At 47.2% G+C, this 24815-nt stretch overlaps 1 protein-coding gene across 23 annotated transcripts in view; it reads left to right on the plus strand.

Moving 5' to 3' along the window:
- NRXN1 (neurexin 1) overlaps nt 1–24815 on the plus strand; it is a 637736-nt gene that overhangs the window by 111922 nt on the left and 500999 nt on the right. The gene's annotated exons all lie outside the window — the stretch shown is intronic.

Genomic DNA, 24815 nt, shown 5'->3' on the forward strand with positions numbered 1-24815 from the left:
AGAAAGACCTTGGTTCTAATCTCCGCTCCAACGCTCATCTGCTGTGTGATTTTAGGCAAGTCACTTCACTTCTCTGGGCTTCAGTTCCCTCATCTGTAAAATGGGGATTAGGACTGCAAGCCCCAAGCACTGTACTAACCACTCAGAAAATACACAGGTGGGAATTAGACCGTAAGCCCGTCAAAGGGCGGAGACTGTCTCTATCTGTTGCCGACTTGTCCATTCCAAGCGCGTAGTCCAGTGCTCTGCACATAGTAAGCGCTCAATAAATACTATTGAATGAATGAATTAATTAATTAGAAATGATCCCCGGCCCTGGGAGGGCTTACTGGAGGGAGTATGAAGGGGTGACTATCATCTGGAAAATGGGGAATGATTGTGAGCCCCTTGTGAGCTTGTATCTACCCCGGCAATCAGCACAGTGTAAGCGCACCAATACCATTAAGAGCAACAGTACTGGGCAAGGTAAAAGATCCTCACATCCCACATGGGGCTCACAATCTAAGCAGGAGGGAGAACAGATATCAAATCCCCCTTTTGCAGATAATAATAATAATAATGTTGGTATCTGTTAAGCGCTTACTATGTGCCGAGCACTGTTCTAAGCGCTGGGGTAGACATAGGGGAATCAGGTTGTCCCACGTGGGGCTCACAGTCTTAATCCCCATTTTACAGATGAGGGAACTGAGGCACGGAGAAGTTAAGTGACTCGCCCACAGTCACACAGCCGACAAGTGGCAGAGCTGGGATTCGAACTCATGAGCCCTGACTCCAAAGCCCGTGCTCTTTCCACTGAGCCACGCTGCTTCTCCAATGAGAGAACTAAGTCACAGAGAAGTAAAGTGACTTGCCCAAGATCACATAGACAGGTGGAAAAGCTGGGATTAGAACCCATGTCCTCGGACTCCCAGGCTGGTGCTCTTTCCGCTAGGCCTCGCTGCTTCCCATAAAATACCGCTGATTGATTAATTGATTGGTGTCCCTGACCACCACCTGGACATCGCATTTTGCACTACCCCACAGCACTGCTCTTCAGACTCTCCTTTTTAAGCCCTCACTCCTCCACCTTACGTTCTCTCTTTCCTTCTATCTGTAGATAATAATATTGGTATTTGTTAAGCGCTTACTATGTGCAGAGCACTGTTCTAAGCGCTGGGGTAGTCACAGGGTAATCAGGGTGTCCCACGTGAGGCTCACAGTCGATCCCCATTTTCCAGATGAGGTAACTGAGGCACAGAGAAGTGACTTGCCCACAGTCACACAGCTGCCAAGTGGCAGAGCCGGGAGTCGAACCCATGACCTCTGACTCCGAAGCCCAGGCGCTTTCCACTGAGCCGCGCTGCTTCCCCATTTGTAGATCATTTTGTGTCGGCCTCTCCCGACAGACAGTAAGTTAGTTCCATGATAGCAGAGATCGTGTCTGCGCATTCTATCGTAGTCTCCCACGTGCTCGGTGCAGTGCTCTTCCCACAGCGAGTGCTCATTAAATGCTACTGATGGATTGTTCTCCTTGCCACCTATCCCCCATTTAGGCTCTGCTGGCAAGAGCTTCACAATCTGTCCATTTCGCGATGGAGAAAATAGTACTTTGAGTCGTTGGCTGTTGGAGCTGTTTGTAAATCAGCTGGCCTCCCTGGAAAGACAAAATTCACGCATGTGCACACATACACACAACACACACACATACTCGTTCACACACCCCCCTCCCCGACTCCCTATTTTCAATCCTTCCCTCCCTCCCCACCCCAACCCCCTGTAATAATAATAATAGTGGTATTTGTTAAGCGCTTACTAGGTGCAGAGCGCTGTTCCAAGCGCTGGGGGAGATACAGGGTCATCAGGTGGTCCCACGTGGGGCTCACAGTCTTCATCCCCGTTTTCCAGATGAGGTCACTGAGGCCCAGAGAAGTGAAGTGACTCGCCCACAGTCGCCCAGCTGACAGGTGGCAGAGCCGGGAGTCGAACCCATGACCTCTGACTCCGAAGCCCAGGCTCTTTCCACCGAGCCACGCTGCTTCCCTATATCCCCTGTATCCATTCAGTTGTTTAGCCTCCTCTGGAGGTCAGTACACCAGCTTGAACTACAAGTGACAACACTGTGGAGAAATACAAGGGGTACGCACGCACGTACACCAACGTACACATAGACCCCCTCCCTTTCTGCCTCTCCCTCACTCCCCATTTTGTTTTCAATCCCGTCCCTTGCTCCGCCAACACTCCCCTGTATCCATACAGCTTTTAAGCCTCCTCTGGAAAGCAGTACCGCAGCTACAAGTCACAACACTGTGGAGAAGCGCAGGGGGCCTCGTCCAGAGCAGCAGTCAGTCCAGGAGCAGGCGGGGCGGTTTCGGGGAAGAAATCGCGGCTCCTCATCCGGCCGTCATCTCGGTGCTGAAAAGAGATGCGGCGGTGAAACGAGGTCGGTAGGCCCGATTCTCGCCTATTCCGTCGCTCTGATAGAGAAGCAGCGTGGCTCAGTGGAAAGAGCCCGGGCTGGGGAGCCAGAGGCCATGGGTTCGAATCCCGGCTCTGCCATATCTGTCAGCTGTGTGACCGTGGGCGAGTCGCTTCACTTCTCTGTGCCTCAGTTCCCTCATCTGTAAAATGGGGATTAAGGCTGTGAGCCTCACATGGGACGACCTGATTACCCTGTATCTCCTCCAGCGCTTAGAACAGTGCTCTGCACATAGTAAGCGCTTTACAAATACCAACATTATTATTATTGTTAATATTATTGCTCGGGTTACTCTGATTAATTTGCTCCATGGAGCTACAATATAATAATGATGGTATTTGTTAAGTGCTTACTACGTGGCAGGTGGAGATTAGGAGGCCGAATCTGTCTAGGGCTGTGGCCTCCCACTCTGGAGAATGAACACCCTCACATGAGCTTCAGTTGGTTCTAATAATGTCCTTAAGTTACACAGGACTACTGAGTGTTTTCCAGAGGGAAAGGATTGCGTGTGTTCTGATTATACCCAAGTGTATTTCTCCATTCCCTCGGCTCTACTCTATTTTGATTTTTCGACCTTTATTAGTTGGTTTTTTTTTTTAATGGCATTTGTTCAGCACTTACTATTTGCCAGGCACTGTACTAAACACTGGAGTGGCTATAAGCTAATTAGTTTGGACACAGCCCACATTCCATGTGGGGCTCACAGTCCTCATCCCCATTTTACAGACGAGATAACCGAGGCCCAGAGAAGGGAAGTGACTTCCCCAAGGTCACACAGCACTCAAGTGATGGAGTCAGGGTTAGAGGCCAGGTCCTTCTGACTCCCAGGCCCGGGCTCTATCAGAGAAGCAGCGTGGCTCAGTGGAAGGAGGCCGGGCTTGGGAGTCAGAGGTCAGGGGTTCGAATCCCGGCTCTGCCACTCGTCAGCTGTGTCACTGTGGGCAAGTCACTTCACTTCTCTGGGCCTCAGTGACCTCATCTGCAAAATGGGGATGAAGACCGTGAGCCTCAAGTGGGACAACCTGATCACCCTGTATCTTCCCCAGCGCTGAGAACAGCGCTCTGCACATAGTAAGCGCTTAACAAATACCAACATTATTAACTAGGCCATGCTGCTTCTCAGGTTTGGTTGATAACTCCCAGATATTTCAATATGGCGGGGGCCATCGAATGAGATCCGGCACGAGGCTCCTTAGGGTGGGCTGCAGTACTTCTTACAAGGGTGTGCCTAGGCCAAGATCCTTCCCCCACCTCCTCCCACCCCCCTACCGTCTTGCCCATTCACCTTTCATCAACTTAGATCAACTGAGAAGCAGCGTGGCCTAACGAATGGAGCATGGGCTTGGAGGTCAGGAGGACCTAGGTTCTAATCCCGGCCCCGCTACAAGTCTGCTGTGTGACTTTGGGCAAGTCACTTAACTTCTCTGTGCCTCAGTTACCTCATCTGAAAAATGGGGATTAAGACCGTGAGCCTTGTGCGGGACAGGAACTGTGTCCAATCTGATAACCTTATGTCGATCCCAGAGCTTAGTACATACAATGCCTGGAACATAGCAGTGTGGCTTAGTGGAAAGAGCCCGGGCTTGGGAGCCAGAGGTCATAGGTTCTAATCCTGGCTCTGCTACTTGTCAGCTGTGTGACTTTGGGCAAGTCACTTAACTTCTCTGTGCTTGTTACCTCATCTGTAAAATGGGGATGAAGACTGTGAGCCCCCTGTGGCACAACCTGAATACTTTATATCTACCCCAGTGCTTAGAACAGTGCTTGGCACAGAGTAAGTGCTTAACAAATACCATTTTTATTAAATACCTTAAAAAAAAACTTCTGCCTCCCCCTGTAGACTGTAAAAGCCATGTGGGTGGGGATCATGTCTAGTGTCTCCCTTGTATAGGATTGTCCCAGGTGCTTAGTACAGTGCTCAGCACACAGTAAGCACTCAGTAAACACCATTCATTGATTGACTGATTGGACCTTCAGCCTCTGTCTTTCCTGGCTGAAGAATCTTCATTCTTTTCAACGTCTCCTCTTCAGGGGGCTTCTTGATGATCTCGGTTGCCCCTTCTCTGTCTTTTCTCCAACTCTGCCAAATCAAGGGAATGATTCCACTTACTGGGCAACGTGACGAGGGGTATCCGCTAATTTGGTTCCTCTCTGTGTTCTAGATGTGTATCTGGGCTCCCCCGGGCCTGTGTGCTGTTTTCCCCTGGTCCTTTACACCTCAACTACTTGAATCCAAGAGCGTACTGGATTCACAAATCTCTCTGCTCCGTCCTTTCCCCCTAATTAAGGCAGGAATGAATCTGTGTTCGGTTAAACCCACCCGTTCGGCCTTGTAGACCCCCAACCTACAAGGCTGTAAAAGAGTCAGCTCAAAATCTCAGTCCTGGTTAAGGTGAAGATCGAGAATGCGCAGGGCCCCAGATGATCCCCATCCATTCCAACGTTAACGTCTTAGACTAATCTCGGGGGTTTGAATTTCCTCGGACGTTTTGCTTTGTCTTTTTGGAAAGGCGGTGTTCTGGGGGAAGAAAAATGTTTCGGAGCAGTCATTTTTCCAGGCGCCTTTTTTTCAGCCAAACCAAACAGGGGAGGGGAAAAGGAAAAAAAAAAAAAAAGGGAGGTATCGATCCTCGCTGAGATCGATAGGCAGAGGCATTCATAATTAGACAGTGTGGGAGAAAGAACATGCATCACATTAGCCCGGCCTGTTTAATGCAAATTGCCTGCTCACCTACCTTCAGACTTTCCCCAATGCAGTCAATTGTGTCGTATTTAGCAAAGGGACGCATCCTGAGACTGCTTAATGATGTGCAGTCTGGATTGCAGAGAGTGTCTTCGGAAACCCCCCGGGACAGATACCTGGGCCCATTATCATTTATTACTGGAGGTTTTCGTGCTCCATAAGACCAAAGGGATTTATTACAGAAGACTTCACAATGGGGTGGACATGACTCTTTGATTCGTTTTCCTTCGGCGGCCCTGAAAGGATCGTTGAGAATAAGCACGTCAAGAAGTAGCGGTGTTTTGAATTACGTGCCCAACGGAGAGGCATCGGTCTTATTTTCCCGCGGATAATTTGTGGCTGGCGAGCCAATCTGATTAAACCCTTCCTTTTAATTTTCAACATTTGTATTTCAGTGTAACTTTCTTGACTGATAATAAATGAGGCATGGGTTATATTGAATAATGTCTATGGATTGGGATGTCACAGCAGACCCAAAAAAGCTAGTACATACTGTCACATTCAGGATGATAGATTTTTATAAAACTGTGTTGCATAAAGATGAGCCCTTTTGTGCTAACTTGCAAGGTTGCCATAGTTACAGAGCACTGCTTCATGGGAATTTCACTTTTCTGAGTAACGTTAGACACCGAACACAAAGGCTCATTTTTATGTTGTTCTTAGATCTCTTTGAAAACAACCGGCTTTGAAAGGAATTCTGATTTATTTCTATGATTTTTTTCCGTATAGATTCAGAACTATTTATATATTTGCACATAGGTGTGTGTATGTGAACGCCTATATAGGTGCAAACTTTGTAAATAAATTAACGTTAGGGCCTGAATGGTCGGATCCAAAAACGCCAAATACGTTGTTACCTTTCAAGAGGAATTTAGGCATTTGTCTTGCTCTCTGACGGGTTAGCTCGGGAATTCTAGCATTAGAAATGAATTCCAGGATGTTGGCAAGCGGTAAACACCAGTTCTACAAGACTCCAGGTCACCCTCTAGGACTTTGAGTTGCTGTTTCACCGTCAGTTGAGGTTGGGCTGTAAATATTTTAGGGAAAAAAACCATGGAAAACTTTCTATTCCTTGCAGCAGAAGTTGCTTTTGAGAATGTGGGATCCTATATACTTTGAAGCTAAAGAGCAAGCCCTTCATCAACTGCAGTAGAAGTAGAACCTTTTTAGCATGCCTATTTTAAGCCGATGGGAGAACTGGGTCCTTTCTCCCTCCTTTGCCAAAGAGGCAAAAAAAGTCATCATTTCAGTAAAATTCCCCTAAACCTGGAGAGCACCTTCTGAAGCTTTACCTCCTAACCATTTATGGTGGGAGGTCCGGGGAGCAATTTGGAGTTTAAGCTATACGTTGGGGGCCGATTCGCTACTCCATGACTTGATTTCCTGTAATGGCGGCCCCTTCTCCCCCATTCCCCACACATACAATCTCTCTCTCCCTCCTCTCCCTCTCTCCCTGTCTCTTTCTCGCTCCCTCTCCTCTCCGCATCCTCCCCCAACCCCCCGGCATATGGCAGGAAGGAACACCACCAGAAGAAGGCTCTCCATGTGGTGCTCGGTCGGAGCTGCTTAGCCATGCTAATGAGATGCACAAAAACAGAAAGAGTCAGCTATCTCCATTGGGAAGCAGCTGAAGGAGAACAGAGGTGGGACTCAAAAACACCAGGTGCAAAAAGTTGGGATGATTAGATGTGCCCTCTGGTCACTTTAGATTAGAACATTGTACGCACACCCGCGAATCAATCAATCGGGGGTAGTTATGGAGCGCTGTGTGTGCAGAGGACTGTGAAGAGGTTGGGAGAGTACAGTAGAACAATACAACAGAGTTGGTAGACACATTCCCTGCTCACAACAAGCTTAGAGTCTAGAGGGGGAGGCAGACACTAATATAAATAAATGACAGACTGTAAGCCGCTGTTTCCCATTTGGAATGATGAGCCGGGGAGAATGAAATGGCCCTCACGAGGGCGGGAACTGAAGAAGAAGTTTTACCACATACCTATCCGGAGGAAATGGTGGCTCCTTTCAAACGCTGCCACAGGAACAATTTGGTTCTGTGCTTTTCATTTCTTCCCTAACAGGGGAGATATTTTGCCACTCTCATTTCGCCACTCCATTACCATGTTACAAAATGGGAATGGGGAAAAAAAAGCGCCCTTTATTTGTAAGCGATTCCGCATCAAGTGGGCTTCGCTCGAGGATAGTAGGAACGATCAAATCTACCCTCGGGTCATTGCATGTGAGAGCTCCCCGCTTCTAGACTGTAAGCTTGTTGTGGGCAGGGAACGTCACTGCTTATTGTTGTGTTGTGTTTTCCCAGGTGCTTAGTACAGTGCTGTGAACACAGAAAGTGCTCAATAAGTATGATTGAATGAATGAATGAATGAATAAAGATACTACAGCTGCCTTTTAAGATGCCTCTAGTCTGAAATTACCGGGATGCTGACAAAAGATGCTTCCCCCCGTCCCCCGGTGCTGTTTCCAGTGGAGTGGGCTGACTTCATCTCTGACCATCCTGGTCTCTACCTCGAAAGTGTTCCGTCACTCCAGACTTGAGTGGAAAATGGACAGTGGGGGAAGCACAGCCTGGTATCGTGGGTAATTAGGGAGAAATCTGCCTCTGTTTGTCCTTCCTCGCCCCGCCACCAATAACCCTTCTCACTCCAGTGCATCAAATGACTGATTGGTGTTATGGGCAGTTGACCTGTCTGCTAATTCTCTGGTTTTGGACTCTCCCAAGCGCTGAGTCCAGAGCCCTGTACATAGTAAGCGCTCAGTCAGTACCACTGGTGGATCGATCGATCGATCGATCTAACTTGGGCCCCGAGGAGGTGAAGAGACCCTCGACTAACATTGTTTTCTTGAGTCCATCTTTCGCCAAACAAGTTTTCAAATTGTGATATTTACAGATAGAAGGAAGAGAGAATGAAATAATATGGGTAGGCGACTAAGCATACGCTTAGGGTGAAGAGTATGTAAATCGTGATCGACAAAACTACCACGGGTGGCTCGGAGCACATGCCTGTTGAGATAGTAGTTGGTGGGCTTCAGCCAAGGGAGAAGAGGTTCCATCGGGGATCGATTGCCTTATTGAGGAAGCTGGGCATGAATTAATGCTATTTATGGAGTGCTTACTCTGCGCAGAGCACTATGCTAAGGTCTTGGGAGAGTAGAGTATTAAGAGGTTGGTAGACACTTTCCCTGCCTACAAGGAGCTTACAGTCTAAAGGGAGAGACAGCCAATAATATTGATGAATAATTGACAATTTAAGAAGGGGATCCTTTAATCGTTCCATGGCGTGGTTGGCAACCTTGGTATTGGTGTCGAAGTTGGGTATGTGGCATCTCTGGGGATAGAGCTCCAGAGGAATTGTGGGTGGAGAATTGCACCTAGCTGAAGGAATAATCGTGCCCGTCCTGGAATGCTGGGGCGCGGCACAATCTCTACTTGCAGGGATTTAATAATAATAATAATAATAATGTTGGTATTTGTTAAGCGCTTACTATGTGCAGAGCACTGTTCTAAGCGCTGGGGTAGACACGGGGGAATCACGTTGTCCCACGTGGGGCTCACAGTCTTAATCCCCATTTTACAGATGAGATCACTGAGGCCCAGAGAAGTGAAGTGACTTGCCCACAGTCACTTCTAGGGCTTGTCTACCCTCAAGGCCACCTGGATTTACGAGGCGCATTTGACTTAATCCTGCATGGGCTGTTAGTTGATCATCTTAGAGAAGCAGCGTGGCTCACTGGAAAGAGCACGGGCTTTGGAATCAGAGGTCATGGGTTCGAACCCCGGCTCTGCCGCTTGTCAGCTGTGTGACTTGGGGCAAGTCACTGAACTTCTCGGTGCCTCAGTTGCCTCATCTGTAAAATGGGGATTAAGACTGTGAGCCCCACGTGGGACAACCTGATTCCCCCGTGTCTACCCCAGCGCTTAGAACAGTGCTCGGCACATAGTAAGAGCTTAACAAATACCAACATTATTATTATTATTATTATCTTGAACGGTCAGAGGCCCTGATGGAAATAGGTGTTCCTGACTCATTTTTCTCCCGGTGCCTCGGGTCTGTCACTTTTATGACTGGCGTTTCCAGTCGGCAGCGTTCATTCAAGGGAAGAAGCATTATAGTGGAAGGAACATGGGCCTGGCACTCAGAGGTCCCGGGTTCTAATTCTGGCGCCGCCACATCCCTGCTGTGTGACCTTAGGCAAGTCACTTCACTTCTCTGAGCCTCAGTTCCCTTACTTCGACTGTGGAACCCAAAACTTAATACAGTGCTTGGCACACAATGGGCACTTAAGAATTACCACAATTAATGTTATTATTTTGTACTTTAGCAATTGACCCACTGGGGGTTTGGGACCTCTGGCAGATTTTCAATCCATTGAGCAATCACTGATATTTCTTGAGTGCTTACTTTGTGCAAAACACTGTACTAAGTGCTTGGGAGAGTACAGCAAAACAGAGGTGGTAAACAAGTTCCCTGTCCACAATGAGCTTACAGTCTAGAGCCACCTTCGAGGCCTTATCGAAGGTTCATCTCCTCCAAGAGGCCTTCCTAACTAACTAAGCCCTCATTTCCTCTTCTCCCACTCCCTTCTTCGTCCCCCCGATTTGCTTCTTTTTTTATCCCTCCCTCAGCCCCTCAGCAATCGTGTCCATATCCGGAATTTTATTTACTTCTATTCTCGACCGTCTCCCCCTCTGGACTGTAAGCTCACTGTGGGCAGGCATTGCGTCTGTTTACTGTTCTACTGTGCTTTCCAAGCCACTTAGTCCAGCGCTCTGCAAACAATAAGCGCTCAATAAATACCATTGATTGATTGATAGATTCCCTGGGGCAATCTGCCGAAGTTTCAGTTTCCCCAGTACAGAGGTGTCACAGCAGTCTCTGACCCTGTTAGACTCTGCTCTGGTTCTTCTCCAAGAGCCTTCGCACCATTGTCAGATATCCCACGGATGATTGTCCTGGACAACGAGACTCATCGAAAAATTATTGCGGTATTTGGGAAGCGCTTACTACGTGCCCAGACACTGTACTAAACGGTGGGGTGGATACAGGCTAATTGAGTTGCACACAGTCCCTGACCCACCTGGGGCTCACAGAGTTAATCTCCATTTTAGAGATAAGTTAAATGAAAAGAAGCGAAGTGGCTTGCCCGAGATCATGCAGTGCAGAGAAGCAGCATGGCTCCGTGGCAAGTGCCCGGGCTTGGGAGTCAGAGGTCGTGGGTTCGAATGCCGGCTCTGCCGCTTGTCAGCTGGTTGACTTTGGCCAAGGCACTGAACTTCTCTGTGCCTCAGTTACCTCATCTGTAAAATGGGGATTAATACCGTGAGCCCCGCGTGGGACATCCTGATCAGCTTGTATGCCCCCAGCGCTTAGAACAGTGCTTTGCACATAGTGAACGCTTAACAAATACGACCGTTATTATTATTAAGTGACGGAGTCAGGTTTAGAACCCTTCTGACTCCCAGACATGGGCTCTAGCCACTAGGCCACGTTTCTTCTCTAATGAAAAGTGGGGGTCGCTGGGTGGACTCTGGGGGCTCCTCCATTTCTCTAGCCCCTGGCGTTGGAGAATGCGAGGGCGTTTAATGGCCATTTTCAAGCTACTTGCCAAAGTTATGGCTGTCACAAATTAAAGCTAATGTTTTCCCATCCAAGCAAACACTGTATCTTTCAATTCTTTGTTAAAGGGCTTTGAGAGGCTTGGATCCCCAGGGCTGGCTCATCATGGCATATGAGAGGCTTGAGCAAGCAATCATCTGGAGGGAGATTTCCGGGGAGAAAACAGAAACCAGGTGGCTACTTCAGATGTTTTAGAAGCTTTGTATTATGTCCGTTGAACAGCTCAGTCGTTGATCAAAGACACCTTTTGACATAAAAACCAAAACAACCAAACCTTTGAAATCTTCTGCATTTGATATACAGAGACTCTTGTCTCCAAAGGAGAAATTCAAAATGGCGACCTGGCCTCTTTGGCTATACCAGCAGGTGTGGCTACAGGATGAAGTATTTTCTTTTTCTGGTATACGTTAAGCCCGAACTATGCGTCAGACACTGTTCTAAGCACTGGGCTAAGTACAACTTAGGCCAGACACAGACCCTGTCCCACATGGGGCTCACAATATAAGTAGGAGAGAGAACAGAGATTGAATCCTCATTTTACAGATGAGGGAACTGGAAACCGATAGCATCCAGGAGAGCTTGGTTTCTGAGAGATCCGGAATTCGTTGGATGCAGGGAATTCCTTGTTGTGTGGTACTCTCCCAAGAGCTTATTACAGTGTGTGCCCACAGTAAGCACTCAATAAGTTCCTGTTTACTAATTGATTGATTCTTTGTCCCGCTTCAATTCTTCATGCTTCAGTGACTTGGGCTCTTTCCCAAATAGTCTAGTCAGAGAAAATGTCAAAATGGAATGTGACTTCTGCTTTAATTAAAAACGACACCTCTCTCTCATTCTATCTTCTCCCTCTCCCCGCGTATCCTGGGGTGTTTAAGATTCAGAGAATCAAAGAAAACCAAGACTCCCTTAGGCCTTTCACCTCTATTAGAGTGTAAACTTTTTATGAGCAGGGAATGGATGACTTCTTTGCTTTGTGATCAATCAGTCAATCATATTTATTGAGCACTTGCTGCGTGCAGAGCACCGTATTAAGCTCTTGGGAGAATAGTACACTGTAACAGACTCCTTCCCTGCCCATAGTGAGCTTACAATCTAGAGAGGGAGACAGACATTGATACAAACGAATAAATGACGGATATGGACATAAGTCATGTGGGGCTGGGAGGGCGGGGATGAATAAAAGGAACAAGTCAGGACATTGCACAAGGTAGTGGAAGAAAAGGAAAAGAGGGCTTAGTATTTAGGACTTCCAAAGCACTTCCACTCCCTTGTGTAATGTAGGAATACCAGCATGATTTATTGAGCGGTCACTTTTTGCTGTGCCCTGTACTAGACTCATGGAAAGTTCCGAATAAAAAAGTGACGTTTGTCACCCACAGGGAGGAAGCTCAGATTCTGAAAGGAGGAATAAACATAAAACCATTTACAGTGAGAATGGTCAAAATACATAGAGTGGATTACACATTTATGAAATGCTAAGGAGAGAACGAATTAGCTCATAAGGACGCTACCTGAAGCAGTGATGTGGCTCACAGTGCTGGGAAATGTCGGGGAAAGCTTTTTGGAGGAGGGGGGATTTGGGGAAAGAATTTGAATATCAAGCAATCACTCATGTTTACTGAACACTTACTATGTGCAGAGCGCTGTACTAAGTGCTTGAGAGAGTACGGCATAACAATATGCCGATAGACACGTTCCCTTTCCAAAACGAGCTTCCGGTCTAGAGGGGGAGCCAGACGTTAATGGAGGGAAATGAATGTCGGATGTGTACGTAAGGGTCGTGGAGTCGATGAAGGGGTGAGTAAAGGGACCAAATGCAAATACAAGGGTGATGCAGAAGGTGGTGGGAGAAGAGGAAATATGGGCAGATGAAATATGGGCAGGAAGAAACGGGGGAACGGTGTGGTGAAGGGGGCGGAGAAGGGAGAGCAGAGCCAGGTAGAGCAAGAAGGTTGTCTTGGGAGGAACCAGTACAGCGAGTTATCGAAAAGTGGATGAAGAAAGCAGATAGCTAAGGTGGAGACAAAGCAGATGGAGGAGTTTGTTTGCTGAGAAGAGGCGCAGGGAGCCAGTGGAGGGCTTGGCGGAACTTCTCTTTTCTGTGTTTCAGTTACTGCAACTGTCAACTGTGGATTAAGACCGTGAGCCCCAAGTGGGACATGGACTGTGCCAACCTGACTAGCTTGTATCAACCTCAGTGTTGATACAGTGCCTGGCACCTAGTAAGCTCTTAAATACTATTAAAAAAAATGGAACAAAACCAAAAACGCTGCTATGTCCATAAATCTTCTGTGCTCCCGTCCTGGAGGAAGCAGAGGAGAGAATGTACCAGGTAGAAGTCACACTGTCCAGAAGAGGGATTTGGGGTAGGAGAAGGCAAGTCAAGCACAACCTAAGATGGCCCTCTTAAAAATAATTGGGGTATTTGTGCCAGGCACTGTATTAAGCACTGAGGTAGATGCAAATCAGTCAGGTTGGGACAGTCCATGTCCCACATGGGGCTCACAGTCTTAATCTCCATTTTACAGATGAGGGAACTGAGGCACAGAGGAGTGATGACATGCCCAAGGTCACACAGCAGACACGTAGCAGAGCTGGGATTAGAACCCAGGTCCTTTTGACTCCCAGACCCGGGCTTTATCCACTAGGCCACACCGCTGACGCTGTGGAAGGCTACTTCTTAGTCTGCTGGCTCATCCAGTTCCTAAAGCCCTGGGTGGGAGACAACAGAGATTGTAAAACATGGAAAAGATACAGTCTCTTTCCCCAGAGAAACCTTTCTGCTAACACTCCTGAACATAATCTTCTGAAAGAAAATGATCTATTAAAGCTTATAAAAAGCACCACCCCAGCAAAGAGTAAGGCCAAGTGGCTGGGTTGGTAGCTGAGCAAATGCTACTCTCTCCCACTTCAAAGCCTTACTGAAGGCCCATCTCCTCCAAGAGGCCTTCCCAAAATAAGCCCCACTTTTCCTCATCTCCCACTCCCTTCCGAGTCACCCAGACCTGCTCCCCTTTCTCTTCTCCCCTCTCATTCCTGCACCAGCCCAGAGCACTTATGTATTTGTCTGTAATTCTATTCATTTGCTTTGATGTCTGTGAGCTCACTGTGGGCAGGAAATGTCAACTGTTTATTGTTGTATTGTACTTTTCCAAGTGTTTAGAACAGTGCTCTGCACACAGTAAGCGCTTAATAAATATGAATGAATGAATGAATGAATGAATGAATGCCATTGGATGTGTGGACAGTGAGGAATGTCCCTCAGAGGAACCCACATGGGCAAAGGAAGGCCGGCTCTCTGGATGCCGTCACACAGTCACCTCTCCCTGGCCAGGATGATCCAGAAATCCCACCGAAAGTCCGGTCACGTGCCTGTGGGCCCCTGAGCCCCATGCCCGCATGATTTCCTCTCCTCCAGCTTATCACCTCATCACGGGCGGGCAACACGCCTGCTGATTCTGTTGTATCGTCCGCTCCAAGCGCTCAATTCAGTGCTCTTCACATAGTAAAAGGGAAATAAATACCATCTACTGATGGATTGATCCACTTTTCAGTTCTGAAGCAGACACGCCTCGCGGGAAGCCTATGAGAAATCGCCATTTCCTCAGTCTATGCCCCAAAGCCCGGGCTCTGGGCCGGCCTTGAGGAATGCCAGCAAAGTGGAGCAGGTGGGCCCCGGGCGACCCCAGTGCCCGTGGAGACAGCGGTGGCCCGAGGCCGTGGGGTGACCCGTCCAGGGGGCTGACTTCGATCGCCAGCTCTGCTCCCTCCTTCAGCGGACCACTGTAGTGTGAGTAGGCTGACATGAGACTGAGGGAGCAGCATGTAGACATAAAGTCATACACTCACACAGTCGATACGGTCCTCGAGACCGGGGGCCCACTGCCGGTGGGAAACGTATCTGCCGGCTCCGTTATATTTGAGCAGGGAACATGTCGTCTTCTTAGATGCCGTTGAGTCGTTTCCAATTCACAGTGACTGTATGGTTCTTTTTCCATCGAGTTTTCTTGGTTAAAAAATACAGAAGTAGTCTACTATTGCCTTCTCCTGCACGGTAAAAGCTTAAATCTCTGCCGTTGTCTTTGATCAGAATTTTGATCACTTGATCATCTGCCTTTGAATCTGTGCCCAGCACAGATGAATCAACTTTGTTTGATGCTTTGGCTTAGGCCTCTCCATTGTGGGTAAACCTGACGAGAGAGTATCTCTCGATGGCATAGCTCTAAGCTTCATTAGCGTACGCGTATTCTCTGGCCACAGTAAGGCGTTGATTTACGGTGAACATGTCTACCAACTCTCTTAAACTTGGGCAGGGTACGTGTCTACCAACTCTCATATATTTGGGCATGAAATATGTCTACCGACTCTGTTTTATTTAGGCAGGGAACGTCTACCAACTCTGTTATATGCAAGAAACGTGTCGATTAACTTGGTTATAGTGTACTTTCCCAAGCGCTTAGTGAAGTGCTCTGCACACAGTAGGTGCTGAATAAATGCAATTAATTGATTGACTGATCCCTCCACCCTCTGTTCCTCCTATTTGTGGTCTGTCTCCCTCTAGATTGTAAGTCCCTGGGTGGCAGGGTTTGTGTCTTCGTAGTCATTTAGTAGAGGGTACGGTGCTGTGCACGCAGTAAGCACACACCAAATACCGTTGGCCGATTGATCGGGTGACTGGGAGGCTGAGGGCCTGCACTGCATCTGTGGGAGCAGTGCAGGAAGGACAGAGAAACCTCCCCTAACCCGATTCGAGCCTTTAATAATCAGTCCTCTGACCTCCTCCAAAGGCCCTTAACATTCAAGGTAGGGTCCGATCACTCCCACCCGACTCCGCTGCTCTTCTGCCGCATGGACTGACTCCCTCCTCACTCAATCAATGGTAGCTATTGAGCGCTTATTATGTGCAGAGCACTGTACTTAAGCACTTGGGATAGTACAATAAAATAGACACCTCCCCTGTCCACAACGAGCTTACGGTCTAGAGGGAGAGACAGATGTGAATGGAAATAAATTACGGATTTGGACGTGAGTGCTGCGGTGCGGAGGGAGGGGTGAAAGAACGAAGCAAAGTAGGGTGATGCAGAAGGGAGTGGGAGAAGATGAAATGAGGGCTTAGTCAGGGAAGGCCTCTTGGAGGAGATGTGCCTTCAATAAGGCTTTGAAGCAGGGGAGAGTGATTATCTGTTGGATATTCATTCAGTAGTATTTATTGAGCGCTTACTATGTGCAGAGCACTGTACTAAGTGCTTCAAATGGACAAATCGCCAACGGATAGAGACAGTCCCTGCCCATTGACGGGCAGAGATAGGAACATCTGTGTGCTCTGCACACCGTAAGCGCTCAATAAATATGATTGAATGGATGAAGATGAAGAGGAAGGAGCTCCAGACAAGAGGCGGGACATGGGCGGTGTGATGAATATCACTGATATCTCTTTAGGATGCCCAACAAGGCCCAAGCCACCCCCTTAGCAGTGCTTGACAACCCCCAGGAGTTTAAGCCTCCAAAATGGACACCCAAATGGCAGTCAAGATGGATTTTTACCACTGGGCAGAGGGGCAGAGGAAATCGCTCACAGGGCTTCAGTGGGATCATCATAGTTGTAGTTAATGGGGTGGAAAATTCCTCCACAATCCTCTGCGACTGCAATGAGGGAAGTTTAATCTGCTAGAGCGAGGGTGGAATGCACAAAGCTGTCCGTTATTGTGACACTCTTGTGACACTCCTTTCTTGTTTTTTGGTTTGGAAAAAATCTCCTCTTCCTGGAGAATCGGCTCGCAGCTTCTGAGCAGTGTTTAGTGAAGACTCATTTGGAAAGGCTCCAGAATCAACCAAGGGCAGGCCTCGCGAGTGCTGGGTTTGTGGCCGGTGAGAAGCACTGTAGCCTAATGGCTAAAGCCCAGGTCTGGGAATCAAAAGGACCTGGGTTCTAATCCAGGATCTGCCACTTGTCTGCTCTGTCACAAGTCACTTCACTTCTCTGGATCTTGGATTCCCTCCTTGTCAGCTGTGTGACTGTGGGCAAGTCACTTCACTTCTCTGGGCCTCAGTCCCCTCATCTGTAAAATGGGGGTGAAGACTGTGAGCCTCACATGGGACAACCTGATTACCCTTTATCTACTCCAGCACTTAGAACAGTGCTCTGCACGTAGTAAGCGCTTAACAAATACCAACATTATTATTAAAAGGGGAGCTCCATGTGGGACAGGGACTGTGTCCAACCCGATTTGCTTTTATCTACCCTTAGTATAGTCCCTGACACGTAGAAAGACCTTAACAGATAAATACCACAATAATTATCGTAATTATTATTATTACCATCCAGTTTGATTAGTTTAAGCCTGAGGGGTTTTTTTGCTTGTTTATCTGTTTTTTTCCGAAACAATTCAGTTCATAGCATGTTCCTAGGGCCTTCTTATCCAAAGCGTTTGTGGGAAGTAGATCGATCCAGTCGGCCTGTCAGTCGCTATCATTTATTGAGCTCCCATTATGGCAAACTTCCCTAAGCGCTCATTTTCCTTAGTCCCTCTCCATTCTGTGCCATTCCTTGCACTTGGATTTATACCTTTTATTCACCCCACCCTCGGGCCTGCAGCCCTTAGGTACATATCTGAACTGTATTTCAGTGTCTGTCTTCCTCCTTCTAAACTGTAAGCTCCTTGGAAAGATAGGCACAGACATGAATTTATAGGTAGATGGACTGTATTTCCTATGAGTTAGTGCTTAAGGAATCAGCCAGGCAGGAAGATATATACAGAAGTGCTGCTGCTGGTTTTGAGTTTTGAGTGAATGAGTAAGTAAGTAGTTGGCAAGGAAGTGTGGAATAATAATAGGAATGATAATGTTGGTATTTGTTAAGCACTTACTATGTGCCTAACACTGTTCTAAACGCTGAGGTAGATACAAGTTAATCGGGTTGTCCCCTGAGGGGCTCACAGTCTTAATCCCCATTTTACAGATGAGGTAATTGAGGCACAGAGAAATTAAGTGACTCGCCCAAGGTCACACAGCTGACAATAATAATAATAATGTTGGTATTTGTTAAGCGCTTACTCTGTGCAAAGCACCGTTAATCCCCATTTTACAGATGAAGTAACTGAGGCACAGAGAAATTAAGTGACTCGCCCAAGGTCACACAGCTGACAATAATAATAATGTTGGTATTTGCAAAGCACTGTTATAAGCGCTGGGGGCAATACAAGGTGATCAGGTTGTCCCACGTGGGGCTCACAGTCTTCATCCTCATTTTCCAGATGAGGTCACTGAGGCCCAGAGAAGTGAAGTGACTTGCCCAAAGTCACACAGCTGACAAGTGGCAGAGGCGGGATTAGAACCCACAACCTCTGACTCCCAAGCCTGTGCTTTTTTCACTAAGCCACGCTGCGATAACTGTGGTATTTGTTAAGCACTTACTAGGTGCCAGGCACCTGTACTAAGCGCTGGGGAAGATACAAGGTAATTAGTTTGGACACAATCCCCATCCCACACAGGGACATTTTAACGAATGAAGTAACTGAGACAGAGAGAAGCGAAGTGACTTACCCAAAGTCACACAGACAAGTGACAGAGCTGGGATTAGAACCCAGGTCCTTCCGACTCCCAGATCCGGTCTCTCTCCACTAGTCCACCCTGCGGTCAGACAGCTAGACATGAAATTAATGTCCCTGGGGTGAGTTTGCTTAAACCGATGAAGAAATCCCTAGGGCCATGAGCAATGGCTACGAGCCAAAATATTCTGGAAACAAGAGTTTTGGAGTCGGTAGTGTCTACTGAGTATCTCCCCAGGGCCGAGCACTGATATAGGCACTTCCGAGCGCTCTGTAAAAATGAAAGACTGGATTTCTGCCCTACGGGAACCTATGAAAAGAAAAAAATTATTGATATTTGTTAAGCGCTTACTAGGTGCAGAGCACTGTTCTAAGCGCTGGGGTAGACACGGGAATCAGGTTGCCCCACGTGGGGCTCCCAATCTTAATCCCTATTTTACAGATGAGGTAACTGAGGCACAGAGAAGTTAAGTAACTTGCCCACAGTCACACAGTTATTAATAATAATAATAATGTTGGTATTTGTTAAGCGCTTACTATGTGCCGAGCACTGTTCTAAGCGCTGGGGTAGATACAGGGTCATCAGGTTGTCCCACGTGAGGCTCACACTTAATCCCCATTTTACAGTTGAGGTCACTGAGGCACCGAGAAGTGAAGTGACTTGCCCACAGTCACCCAGTTGACAAGTGGCAGAGCCGGGAGTCGAACCCATGACCTCTGACTCCAAAGCCCGTGCTCTTTCCACTGAGCCACGCTGCTAGGAAGTAAATGCAGGGGCATGCAGACCAAAATCACCTCTCTAGACTGGAAGCTCATTGTGGGTATGGAACGTGTCTGTCGACTCTGTTCTCTCGCACTCTCCCAAGTGCTTAGAACAGTGCTCTGCGCCCAGTTGGCGCTTAATAAATACCATTGGCTGATTGATTTCCAAAGAAAAGGAGCAGAGCAGGAGATGACAGGATAAAAAAAAGTGATTTAATATACAAAAAATATACATAAATTGCCACACGCATAAGGATAGCTGTGGAAACATAAGTGCTCAAATCTCAGCGCACATCTATCCTGTCATTTTCTACTAAATTCTTTTGGCTACCTGGAAATCAGAATCTGAGGAAGCCCCTGGTTCAATTCTCCAGGTCTTTCTCCAGAGGACTTTTTTCTCGTTTTGTTTTTTGTTGTTTTTTTTTTTTCTCCACTTTGCTGGGTCTAGCACATGCGAAGGATAAAAATATATTCCTCCCTGCCAGGTCAGCATTGCTGCCAGAACTTCTCATAAATAAATCTCCAGTGGCCAGCCCAGGCTTGTAAATAAGGAAAGAACTGCATGGGGCAGATCAAACCAGTTTCTTCATTATTCATCTCTAAAAGTGAATTTGGGAAAGAATTAATAATTCCCGAGCTACCACCGGCCAGCTAAATTATCGAATCTGTGGCAACTTATTAAACAACTTGTCTTCAGTGCCTTCTGCGGATACAGTAGTTCTTCGACAACGCATCATTTCACTTGGTATTTAGGCTAGAATTCAGCACTTTGGCGATTAGGGAATGTCCGTGACATGTGAACCCCTTTGGATACAAAGTGCTGCGGTGTGTGTGGAGGGGGAGGGAGGTGTGGCGGGGGGCAGGGAGGGCTGTTCATGTGCATGTGTGCTCAGCGTTGAGCACTCAATAAGTACAATCGAATGAATGAGTTTTCCTTAACGTAGGTTTTAGTAGAACGCAGACCCTGTGTTATAGAAGAACTGGGTGTCCTGCCAAGAAGTCTTTCCAGATCTAGACAGAGAGAGAGAGAGAGAGGGGGAGAGAAAGGAAGAAAGAGAAAGAAAGAGAGAGACTGTTGGGCGGCGGTGGTGAGGTGATCTGATTCCTGTGCTGTAGAGTGTAAACTCCTTGTGGGCATCTTTGTTGTATTTTTTTGAAATGATATTTGTTAAGTGCTTAATGAGTGTCAAGCACTGTTGGGAAATATCACCTGACCCTTCTTTTATGGTCTTTTTTGGGTGCTTACTGTGTGCCAGGCACTTTCTAAGCACTAGAGACAAGCTGATCAGGTTGGACGCGGTCCCTGTCCCACATGGAGCTCACCGTCTTAGTCCCCATATCACAGATAAGGGAACCGAGGCCCAGAGAAGTGCAGTGAGTTGCCCAAGGTCACACAGCAGACATGTGGCAGAGCCAGGATCAGACCCTTCTCACTGCCAGGCCCAGGATCTATCCACTAGGCCACGCTGCTTCCCCCCTCACCCAGGTTCGGCTAATGGTAGATTGCGGTTTCACGTTTGGAAAAGAGTCAGGTCTCACAACCTCCAATGATGCGTCTAGAATAATGTTGGTATTTGTTAAGCGCTTACTATGTGCCGAGCACTGTTCTAGGCGCTGGGGTAGCTACAGGATCATCAGGTTGTCCCACGTGAGGCTCACCGTTAATCCCCATTTGACAGATGAGGTAACTGAGGCCCAGAGAAGTGAAGTGACTTTCCCACAGTCACACAGCTGACAAGTGGCAGAGCCGGGAGTCGAACCTATGACCTCTGACTCCCAAGCCCGGGCTCTTTCCACTGAGCCTAGAAGAGGATAGTGATGTCCACAGGAGATAGCAGTGGTCATGTGGAGTACACTGAGGGCTCCCTCACAGAGTCGCTGGAAATCGGTGGGTTCAACAGGGTTTGGGGATAAATTCACATGTGAGCCATCTGTATCAGACACTTGGAGGAGGAGTCAAGGGTTTGTTCCAAGATGCTTCTTGAGACACAGCATGGCCCAATGGATAGAGCCTGGGCCTGGGAGACAGAGAAACTGCGTTCTTATCCGTTGCGTGACCTTGGACAAGTCACTTGACTTTTCTGTACCTCGGTTCCCTCATCTGTAAAATGGGGATTAAGACGGTGAGCCCCAAATGGGACAGGGACCATGCCCAACCTGGTTAGCTCGTATCTATTCCAGTGATTAGTACAGTACCTGGCACATGGTAAGAGCTCAACAAATATCATTTTTAAAAAAAGCAGACTGCCTTTTAGAAGCATTGGGTTGGATGGGCTGAAATCCAAACGGTTCCTGTATCCAGGCACGGGACCCAAATATGTCAAAAGAGCCTCAAGAGAGATTCGAACAATTACTTCCCCCGATGAGTTTCGATTCCTCGCCAAAACATGAAATTGGATAAAAGAGCGTAAATATTATTGTTATGATCCAATATGAATACCTCACTGAAATTTGCCACTTAAATCGTAGCGCTTTTGAGCACTGTCGGACTGTGATTCTTGTTAAAGGCGAAGAGTAACTGCAAATTATCAATAGTTCAGGGGGGAAACACAATTAAAGTGCCTTGTGAAAAAGAAATCGTACAGGAGCAATTTAATTATATTTCTTTTGTGGTTTCAGTCCATCACAAACTGTAATGGAAGAATTGCCTTGAAAAATACCGACTTGTTTAGTAGTTCGAGACTATTGTCAAGGAATGTTGGAAATGAATGTGTCTTCTTTGGAACGAATTGTTTTCAAGGAATACCTGGGAAGGTTCTTGGTTAGAACCGACTCCCTCGTTACTTTTAATCCGCCGGGCAGACGGTAATTCTCTGCTCCGCCGGGGTGCTTCAGTAACTTGTAAAAGGCAGTTAAACCGTTGTGGAAAAAAACATCGTTGGACCACAGTCGACTAATAAACTTCATATCCACGCCTCCCTTCCTGCAGGCCTCCTCCTCTTAGATTAACTGACTTTCCAAGAACCATATACATGCAGATTTCTCCAGTGGACTAGAAAAAGTTGTTTAAAGTCATCGTGGTCAATTGAGTTCCTCGGCTTGGAAATACCATTTAAATTGTCTTTAAAAAAAATTGCATTTCTCAGGTGCTTACTGTTTGCCAGGCACAGTTCTAAGCACTGGGATAGACATGAGTTCATCAGGTTAGACAGAGTCCCCGTCTTAATCCCCATTTTACAGATGAGGGAACCGAGGCACAGAGAAACGAAGTGACTTGCCCAAGGTCACCCAGCAGATATATGGCAGAGCTGGGAATAGAACCAGGTCCTTCTGACTCCCAGGCTCGTGCTGTTTCCATTAAGCCACGCTGCTTCTCTAGAACCCCGGTCTCCTGCTTTCCAGTCCCTTGCTGTTTCCTCTAGGCTACACTTCCTAGAAATCAAAATCTTTAGATTGAAGAGACCAGATTTTGGGTTCTTTCCAGTAAATCCATTCTCCTACTCCTCACCCTCAACATTTCTTGTGCCCTTTTAAGAGATGCTTGGGAATTCAAACATTTCCCAGTGGGAAAGAAATATAACAGGAGGGAACCATTTACAAGTATCAAGGACTCTTTTAAGGCTGAGACCATCACTTTTGAGATGCTCCCTGAGAGGAAGTGCAGAAGCAATGTTGCCTTGTAAATAGAGCACGGGCCTGGGAGTCAGAAGGACCTGCCACTTGTCTGCTGTGTGACCTTGGTTGAGTGACTTCACTTCTCTGGGCGTCAGTTCCCTCGTGTGAAAAATGGGGATTAAGACTGTCAGCCCCATGATGGACACCTGATGAACTTGTATCTACCCCATTGTTTAGTACAGTGCCTGGCACAAAGTAAGCACTCGTCAAATGCCGTAAATAAAAGGGACCGTTACACGAGGCCATGGTATCAGAGTAGACTGCCCAAGGTTTCTATAGTGATTCTTCAGCCTTTGGCTCAGTCAGTTATCTGTGGATAATGATTGCTTTATCAGGTGGTAGGGCTTATTTAATCAATTTTACTGCAGAGAAGCCGTAGTTGGAAAGTACACAATTCATAATAATTTATTCAGATTCATTTCATTTTTCCAAACAAAAACCTAAAGATCCATTTTATATCACTCTGACTATATTTTTACTGTAGCTATAAATCAGCTTTAGTGCATATTAACCATTTTTGCCGTACTAAGGCTCTGCTCAACGTCCTTGTGTTCATCCACGCTCCAGAGCCGATTCCTCCCCAGCGGATTGGAATTTTACTTCCGAATTTCAGATTTCTGGATAACCTAATTCGGGGCACAAGCAATTGGGATCGGGAAAGAGACCAGATAAAAATAAGCGGCTGACATTTTCTAGCCGATCGAGCCGATGAATGTGTGATCACTCATCAATCCATCGGGGATATTTACTGAGCATTTACTGTGTGCGTAGAGCGCTATACTAAGCACTGGGGAGAATAATGATAATGATGGTGGTGTTTATTAAGTGCTTACTGTGTGTCAAGAACTGTTCTAAGCGCTGGGGTAGATGCAAGGTAATCAGATTGTCCCACGTGGGGCTCACATTTTTTAGTCCCCATTTTTACAGATGAGGTAACTGAGGCACAGAGAAGTTAAGTGGCTTGCCCAAGGTCACACAGCTGACAAGTGCCGGAGCCGGGATTAGAATCCACGACCTCTGACTCCCAAGCCCGGGCTCTTTCCACTAAGCCGTGCCGCTTCTCATTACATGCCAAGAAAAGCCCGGCTTAATGGATATAGCATGGGCCCGGCCGTGAGAAGGACCTGCGTTATAATTCTGCTCTGCCTCTTGTCTGCTTGGTGACCTTGGACCGGTCACTTCACTTCTCTGTGCCTCAGTGACCTCATCTGCAAAATGGGGATAAAGACTTGGAGCTCCATGTGAGCCATGGACTGTGCCCAACTTGATTTCTTTGTATCTAACCCACCGCTAATAACAGTACCTGGCATAATAGTAAGCACTTAACATATGTCATTAAATATATATATATATAACCAGGTTGATAGACACAGTCCCTGCCCACAGAGAGATTATGGTCTAGTGACTGATTAGTAATTAATTAGTGACTCCTGGGAGGGAGGTGTTAAGCAGTCGGACCTTGGATAAGCTTCTCGTAGGCAGAGAACACATCTACCATATTATTCTCTCATTTTGCCCTCTGCTTGGCTTAGTGAGTAGGGCACGGGCCTGGGAGTCAGAAGGACCTGGTTTCTAATCCTGGCTCTGCCACTCATCTACGGGGTGACTTTAGGCAAGTCGCTTCATCTCTGTGCCTCAGTTACCTCTTCTGTAAAATGGGGATTAAGACTGTGAGCCCCATGTGGGACACGGATTGTGTCCAACCTGATTGGGTTGAATCTAACCCAGCGTTTAGAACAGTGCTTGACACGTAGTAAGCACACAACAAATACCACCACTGTAGTATTTTTATCACTGTTACAGTGCTGTGCACACAGTAAGCGCTCAGTAAATACCATTGAGTGACTTATCCTCACTAGGCCTCAGGTTCCTATGCTGTGAAGGAGGATACGATCCCTTTGAGACTGTGAGATCCACGTGGGGCAAAGGGTGATGCCTGATCTGATCGTCCTGGATCCACCACAGCGCTCAGCCCATTGCTTGGCATGTAGCAAGCGCTCCGCAAAGACTGTAATTATGAACGTGATGATTGCACTGAAAAGGGCTGAGCGAAAGGACTC

The sequence above is a fragment of the Ornithorhynchus anatinus genome, chromosome 9 (assembly GCF_004115215.2).
Source record: "Ornithorhynchus anatinus isolate Pmale09 chromosome 9, mOrnAna1.pri.v4, whole genome shotgun sequence".
Taxonomy (NCBI): domain Eukaryota; kingdom Metazoa; phylum Chordata; class Mammalia; order Monotremata; family Ornithorhynchidae; genus Ornithorhynchus; species Ornithorhynchus anatinus.